The following is a 9,219-nucleotide window of genomic DNA, read 5'->3' on the forward strand; positions in this document are numbered from 1 at the left end:
CCTGTAACTATCTGTTAATGGCAAAAAACATCATTGCCGCTGTGCCTTTTCATCAAAAAATTGTAGAACAGAACTTTTTCAATATCGAAAATTTTCGTAATGTGAAGCAAAGATCGTAATTTTTCTTTTTGAATGCTTAAGTATTCCAATATGCTACCAATTAAACATGGAACAATTTCAAAATAATGCTTAATAGCAAAGTTGAAATTCGATCTTCAACTGTTAATATCCTCTAGAAATTTTCGAAAAAAAATTTTCAATATTTTTCTCGTACTCCCCAAGTGAGCCTCCATCACCCCTTAAAAGGAATGACGCCAATTTTGAATCACCCTGTATAGGTACTCATATAATTCAAGATGTTATAAAGTATTTAAGTTAAGTAAGTGCTTAAGGATTATGAGCGAAAGATGAACAAAAATCTACCCCTAAGTTAAAAAATTCTATCAGGCAAATATTTAGAAGATTCCAAAGAGAACCAGTCTTCGTGTTGAAAAATTGAATGCACGTTTCAGCTGATAAAATGCGAATTTCTGCAATTGAATCAAACGAAAATTGCGTCTGAATCACGACTGTTGTCGAGATACTTCGAATTCGGAAAGAATATTTCTATAGCGTTTTTTTAGAGATCGGAAAAAGATGTGAAGAGAAAATGTTCTGATGGAAGAAATGGAAAACCGGACGAGAATGATAAAAGAAAGTGATAATATGGGAGAGAAGCAAAAAATGAAAAATAAAGACAAAGACAATAAGGTTCTCGAAATAATTCTGGTAGAATTCTGATTAGTAAAGTAATATTTATCCAACCTAAAGGCAAGTCTTGATGTGAAACAGTTGCTAACAACTTTGAAGCTTGAAAAATTAATTGTTCCTTTCCAAGACGACTGCTATAATTCCACATCTGCAGCTTGCAGTGAATAACTTTTCTACGTGAAAATGGAAGAATCATGAAGCAAAAGTAGACTGCGATCGATCGCTAATCACATGAAATGATTAAAAGATGCCTTTGAAGCAAACGCCCATGGTCGCTCCCAGATCGTCGACTACACCCAGTTAAAATGTTCCCAATGAGAGGGTAAGCCGTAGCGGATATTTTAATGCATTTTATGGATTCGTGCACAACGTTTATCTGTATTATAGTCGTTGGTAATTTCCATATAAGATGATGACGGCCATGTTGCGACCTACAAGCTGCTGGCCGACCAAATTATAGTTATGATTCGAAAGGCATTTGCTGATTTGACCCTTAGGGCAACAATTCGTCGATCCAGTGCTTTTAGGAGAATTATTCGACTACGGTTTTTTTTCGTAAAAATTAACCTCAGAATAATGGTAAGTGCCTAAGAGCTTTTTCTGGCCAATTTTCTGGAACAGCAAAGAAACTAATTGAAAAGATGAAATGCTGCCTTTGCTGCGTACCCTGCACACTAGAAGTGCGATTATTATATTTTCCGCTTCGCCACTATAGAAAATTCATGTTTTAAGCACCACGTTGAAGCGCATTATCTGCACAATTAATAGTTAATGGCCTAAAATACGCCTAATTAAAAGAGAACTGCAATTATCTAAGTTTCTTGAAGAGCGATTTGCTATTTAATAATTTAAGCAGTTATTATGGGTTCCCAGTCTAATTAACTGCTATGCGATGGAAAATTAGTTCCTAACATATTAAGCCGAATTGAGGCATATTAAACGTTGAAAAGTGTGATAGGGACTTACCGATCTGAGTGAAAGGCGCTGAACTTTCACCTAAAACAGAAATTTTCATTGTCAGTCAAAAATAACAATCAATGTTTAGAAATTTTGTTGCGAATATTTTACCTTTTTGGCGTAGAAACGGCGCTGAAGCAACGTTACATACAACAGTTAAATCCAATTCGATTAAATCACTCGAATCATTATTTCGATTACTTTAGCAATGAATACTATTTGCTCATTTCCAGTTCTAACTCAAAACAACAAATTTCCTAAACATAACTTCTCGGATCATTAGCAGAACCCATATAGCCAAGATCGATTTAAGCCAGACCAGTGAGTGTTGGGGCTTTTGAAAAGGCCGACTTGGCGCCCCAAAATATCACTTTTTTAGGTGTAACTAACTTGACAGACATGGGTCACGACCGAAAAGACCTCCTAGCGAGTGGACAGATCCGATGACATACGTTTGTTTCATTAGAGGCTTATGGCCGAAAGATTAAATATATGAAAGGTGTCCTGATGGATGTTTGAACATTGGTTTTTCAAACCGATCTTGATTTATTTCTACAATGGAGAACGTTGTAAAAAATGGCTGTTTCGCAAGGTGTCCAGTCCATATTAGAAAATATTAAAGGGGTTTTTTGAATGTGACCAATGAGGAAAACGACGCCTCACATTCAAGGCAGGCAGTTTTTCTGGCAAATTCCATTAAATAAATTAATTGTTGTTCTAACGGGTACAACCATGATCGATAATTTCCGTCCATAATCAATGGAACGGGTTGGCAATGGATAATTACCATATATGATTTCTATTACCACCCATTCACATGTTCGGTTCTCGTAAATAAGAATCGACAAATAAATAACCATCGAAAAGAACTTCCCTCGAATTAATTGTGGGCATGTAAACCTGTCAATACGTCATACACAAATAAGGCTTTGCAACAACCATGAATCGATTCATTCTTTTGCAGCGATAAGTCGGATTTTTTTGCTGATGTGTGTGGTCTTTGTATAATGCTGTTTATTAATTCGTGATTAGTTTATTATTGACCTTTTCGGCTTTAAATTGCAAATGTCAAATTGTCTTCGCGGTTTTTAATATTAGAAAAGTGCCGCTTATTGTTGAAGGGATGGGGCATTTAGTCAAAGACACTCACTCAAACCACATAACAACATAACAATTTTATTCTGTTGTGAACGCAGTAAGTGAAAGTTTTAAAGGGTTTTATGGACAAAAAAATCCATAAACGTTATTTTTCTGTATAAGAGATAAAATTACCCACAAAACTGAAGATCTAAGAAAATAAATATACGCTAAAATAAATTTAATATACATATAACAAAAAATTCCCTTGATTTTGACTGTCAACATTTTCTCTCTTCGAACATCTATAGCTATATCCTCGGACTAAATTTACGTTATAATATAAGCAAAAAATATGTAATAACCATTTTGTACAGGGTCTTTAAATGTGTAATGTTTTCGGGATTAAAGTCTCAATCTCTGATTGTTTATCTTGATCCCTTCAAGTAATTATCGTTCTTTTATGGCCGGTCACATGCCTGCACAAGATTTATTCAAACTTCAAATTCCAAATAATTCTGAAGACATGAGGTTATAAAATCTTTTTTCTCTGTGATCTGTGTCATATTGGCCGCAGGAAGATTTAAACTTTGATCAAGAAAACATGACAGCATTTAAACACCCTGTACAATATGCTTTACCATTTTTTTGTCCTCATCTCATCTCAAATATTGTGCAAGAATAGATTTATGATTCAACTAAAAAATTATTAAAATCGGATCAGCGGCTGAGAAAATAATCCCAATGAAAAGTTTGGGTTTTAGTTATTTAAAGTTTTATAAAATTTGCAACACATTGTATAATTTTTTTAATGCTTTCATGATTTTAATCGCAAAATATGTCTTGAAAGTACGTGCAATTTGCGGAATTGTTTAGTAGCTTTAAATACAAAATTAATGTCTTTCAGTTTCCATTTAGATTCTTCCTATTGTGTTAATTCAAACAGTTTTATGCCTTCTACTGCTGTCTTTTCAATCGTTTCAAAATGAGCGACTACGATTCCAACATTTGAAATTTTTGAAACAAATCAATCTAAAATCAATTTATTAATTTAAAAATTAAGTAAACAAGTTAACGTTTTGGCTTTGTGCGAGTCGAACAAACTATTAATTGCCTCTTCAAATGTTGATCTAATAATCTACTAATTATTATTAAGGAATTGAAAGTAATAGTGAGTTACTGAAATAGCAAATATTACATGTATTTTTAAATTAAAATTTGGAAAAAACCTCAAGGGTTCTAGTGCGCTTCTTGAAAAACTGGAAATTTATAATTTGCCTTAACTACAGTAGTAGAAATTAAAGAAAAAATATTCCAATATAAAATGAAATATTAATTGGGAATAGTATGAAAGGGTGCAATGTCCATGGAATCTATAGAGTGGCTCAATTTTTATTTAGGACTAATATTCATAAAAATAACTTAAAATACAGGATCTTTTACAAAAATTATTAAATTTTTTCGTGCTAACTCTTGACTGTTTTGAAACCCTTTCTTCAAATTTGGAAGATTGGCACTAGCATTAATGACACATTGATTAACAGTGCTTTAATTTTAATTTCTGATAAACTACAAATATAATTTTTCGTTTTAATACGTGCAAAAATCACAAAGTAAAATGGGGTATTTCGCAAAAATTCAAAGACGAAAAAAAGTATTAAAGTATAAACATTTTCTAACTGGAGCAAGGAATTATAAATATCTTGATAAACTTAGAACGGAAAAGCGAAAGAAAAATTCAACATATGCAAAAATATATTCTTACATCTAATTCTATTTTTCTTCTAGCTTTATATTTTTTTCGGTGCGTTCTACCACCTTTTCAGTTTTTCCAGTTAGAATTTAAATCACACTGTAGAATAAAATTAGACCTAAAATTTTATTTATACAGAGTCAGTTCAATCAAGTCGATAAAATGCATTACTTCATATTTCATATTCATAATTCATATAATAACTGTAGTTTCGATTCTAAACAGGTTCTTCTGTCTTCTATTCATATTTTTCTAGTGAAATCAATTATTGCCATTGAACCAATTCAGAATTCAAAGTCATAATTCAGAGTGTAATTAAAGAGTAAAAAATGGTGTTCAATGCAATTCTCCTGGCAAAAATTAATCGGCAGAAGCACAAGAAGACAAATTTGATTGTATCATTTTAACTAAAGGCAAACCCTTGAACGGCAGAAAAAAAATCAATTAATTCTCGATAAGGAGGAAACACTAAACGCACTCCAATTAGCAGGCATTCTTCTCATCTTTAAACGGCAAATTAACAAAAAATGTATAAAGGACGTGCTCTTGTCGGCTTTATTACGTTAAAATAAACATAAATCTTATCTGTGGAACTAATGCAAATATAATTGATAATCCTGCTCCGATGTGGGTGGGCATTTTAAATACTCGCCAAATTTTCAAATAGGGCGTGTCTAAACCATTGGAGAAAAGTAACAGATACAGTTAAACTTAAGACGACAAGTCTAAGGAGGTAATTAATACGCAAGGAAAAGTATGGCGGTATGAGGACAGTTTTTCAAAATTGGGCGCCCATTAACATGTGCCTAACAAGAGAGCCCCAAAACACCCTTAGAGTTAAAGAGGTAAATAATTCATTCATTATGTATTTTGTTCGCTCGTTAGTTGTTGTTGGCAGAAATCAAAATTACCACCATAAAACGCCCCCAGATTTTACAATTGCCGGAACTTATTATAAATGTAACTTTTCAGCCGTCTAGAAAAGTTGAATCAGATGAAAAATGTAGCGTGATCCAGGCACATAATAGTGGATAATTAGGGCTTTAAAAATATTTTTCGAAAATCAACTAGTCATTTAGCCAGTCTGTAACCGCCGTTTGCATGTGAAATGCAAAATTAAAAATCGCGATTACACGTTCCGTAGCTGGTGTTTATGGAAAAGCCACATTACTAAACGGTCTGTGAAAATTATGCCAACGAGCAAAGAAGATTAGGAATTGAAGAAACCAAAAAACGTAGAACTCATTTTTTTTGGTTTTCCTGTGCTTTGTGCCGCACGGGTCACAAACGCGACACCTTAACCCCGCCTTTTTACTAACTAGCGCATGGGAGCGTATAACAAAAGTCGCATATTTACAGCTGGGGGGGCGTTGCAGGGTTCAACATTCAGGAACTACACAAAGGCCTCATTTCTGTTATTTTATATCTATAAATACATTAGGAAAATTTCGTCCGGCCCACCCATTCACCCTATACTATATCAGGACACGCGTGCTTGTTTTTCAAAACAGCCCCCCGATCAGGGGGCCTAGCAGGGGGTTAGTTCCTGTTCTGTATATAAATATTTTTAATTTGCTTCTCGCATAGACTGTAGGCGACTAATTGTCTGTTCTTCCTTCAAACCCTATAAAAGCCCAGAAAACTCCTCAAAATGTTTCAAATCAAATTATTGACTATGAAGTCCTCTAGAGGGCAACTTTCCGTACATCCTTAGGTGCTAACTGACAGTCTGTATGGCGATTTGTGAATAGTCGCAGTTTTGCATCTTCTACGCGCCTTAAACTAGATTTTCAGCTTTCAACAGTATTTTCATCCTATCATTATGTATTTATTAATTTGACCATTTGAGTGGAAGGATGTATAAAATACGGAATAATTTATTTAGGCTGGCCATCGCGACCTGGCTGTCTACATTATCATTAAATAATCACCGATGTTCGTAACCAATGATTTCTGATTTTATAAAATATTTGGAAAATAGCCAGCCTATTGAAACGATATAATTTCAAGGAAACTCTGCATTTTAATGCGAATGGCTTTGCATGTTACGAAAGAAAAATGCATTCCAGTAGCAATTTATTCCGCATTTATTATATGTTAATTACAACATTGGTTAGAACCAAGCCGCCATTAGAGCTTAGATGATATAAAATTAAAACATTTATTCGTAGAATCGGATTATAGAACATAATTGCGTCTAATCTTAGACGATTATGTGAGGCGGGTGAATGTCTAATTGGCTTGAACATGCTTCAACAAAAATGTATTTTTTTCATTTTTTACCACAGGGTGGTTGAAAATTAAAGTTTAAATCATAAATTTTTAGTACCTACCTAAAATGAGTGCCTGAACTAGACACCGCACGTTTAGACATACCTGTAGAAGCTTTAAATTGAGCTCAAAAAACACGAATGTGAAATTTTGATTTTTGGCCCAAAATTTTATAAGGTATGGAGGTCAATTTTTTCGAAAACGGCCAAGTTTCTTAAAATGCCTCGAACCCTATGTGATATTAATAAAAAAAAGAAGCGAGTAACGCAAGGCGCTCATTGAAAAACACAGTAGAAGTTTCGAATTCGAAAAATTAACATTTTTAGTAAATTTTAAGCGATTTTTGATCAGTGACAAACTTCAACCGACGATATCTTTCTTATTACAATCTCAAACATCATATAAACACATATTGGGGGGCTTCTTAGACCGGAAGGAATCTACCGAACTCAAAAAACACGAATGTGAAATTTTGATTTTTGACCGAAAATTTCCAAGTTTCTTAAAATTGCTCGAACTCTGCGTCATTTTAATTAAAAAGAAGCGAGTAATACAGGGCGCTTATTTAAAAACACGGTAGAAGTTTCAAATTCAAAAAAAATTACATTTTTGGTAAATTTTAAGCGATTTTTGATCAGTGCCAAACGTCAATCGACAATACCTTTCTTATTGTCGACCCACGACCTTCATATTCGATATTGGGCAGCTTCTTAGGTTGGAAACAATCCAATAAGGGCAAAAAACAAGAATGTGAAACTTTGATTTCTGACCGAAAATTTCATAAGGGTGGGGGTCGATGATTTTTTCGAAAATTTTCAAGTTTCTTAAAATGGCTAGAACTCTGTGTCATTTTAATCAAAAAGAAGCGAGTGATGCAAGGCGCTCATTGAAAAACACGGTAGAAGTTTCAAATTCGAAATGTTTGTCAACCAACGATATTTTCTCGAAAACTCTGTTGTGTGTATGTCAGAGTGCAGATTGAAAAACTTTTTTAACCGCAAAATAGACACTGAGCTCTAAAAACACACATGCACGTTAAAAGTCGATTTTTGGTCAAAAAACGCTGCCAGGCAAGTTTTCAAATCGTTTTCGTTTGCCAACACTTGCGGACTATCAAAATTCAGCCGTAGAAATTGTTAAAAACCATAGAAGCTGTGTGGACAGAATAAGAATAAAGATTATATGACAAACTTAACTTAAAATAAATCCATTTATCGAATGCCAAAAACGTATTTTTTCTATAGGTAAACTGACTCACTCTTTATACTGGGATCCAGTTGAAAGTAGATATGTGTTAATGCCCTACGTTTAATAAACAAGGTTTGTCTTTATTAACTTTTCTCCATCGGTTTATGACGCTCAAATGATTTACTTGAAAAACCAAAATTGTCAACAAATTGGCATTTCCAGGATAAGAAGTAAGGAAAAACCAAAAAATGCTAATTTGTTATAAAACCCCCAAAAAGTGTTTTACCTACGCAGTAAAACCGTCAATTCAATAATTACGAAATTTCAGCGACTTAATTTACCAAAATGATGACATCAAAGTAAAAATGCACATCCGTCTTCGAGCCCCCTTTTTTTTTCTTTGCAAAACCGCATTTGTAAGTGGGCACAAAAGCGCCGTTCGCCACAAAAGTTCTCACTTCCGGAAATTGCAACTGTGCCATTCGAGTCCGATACAATTCCAACTAATAACCCATCGATATTACGTTACAAGTGCACAAAAGCTTCCAGCAAACCTTTGTCAGGCCGCTGTCATCAATTGCAATAAATAATAAAGATATTTGAGACAAGTTGCCGACAGGAAGCAAATGGAAAAGGTCCAGATCTTAACTTCTGCTTCTTTAGCTCCTTAAGCGTTTCTTCGGCCAAACTGTCAGCGGGGAATATTAGATGTTGGAAGTGAAGACAAATTAGAAAACTTAGAAAAGTTCTAGAAATACTTACGGACAGCCAGTCTAATCAATGAAGGCACAGGCAAAATTAAACTGAACACCTCAATAGGTGAAAAATATTGCTTCTAACGTGAGTGTTTGGAACAGTCAGTTTGACATGAGAATGATAATTCAAATAATTTCAATAACAAGTAGGTGTTGTTATGGTAACACTAAGCATACAGGGTGGTTAATAAGTCGATGTATCATTTGCACTACGACTTCCGGTGAGGCCTAATTTTCAATCTACCAAAATTTTAATGTTTTAGTCAAAAGCACAAATCCGATTAAAATGGCAAAATCGCGTGAAATTTTGCAACACACTGCAAACATTTTCTGGGGGTTTCACACTTATTGGAGTAAGAGATTAGCATTTGAATAAATATGTTAAAATTTTTCATTTCATGGCATTTTCTAAGACATTTCGATTCCAAATTGAACAGGAACTTAAAATTTTTTATTAGTTTAGGAAAA

The sequence above is a fragment of the Dendroctonus ponderosae genome, unplaced genomic scaffold (assembly GCF_020466585.1).
Source record: "Dendroctonus ponderosae isolate FM_Combo_2020 unplaced genomic scaffold, Dpon_F_20191213v2 Dpon_F_20191213_5, whole genome shotgun sequence".
Lineage (NCBI taxonomy): Eukaryota > Metazoa > Arthropoda > Insecta > Coleoptera > Curculionidae > Dendroctonus > Dendroctonus ponderosae.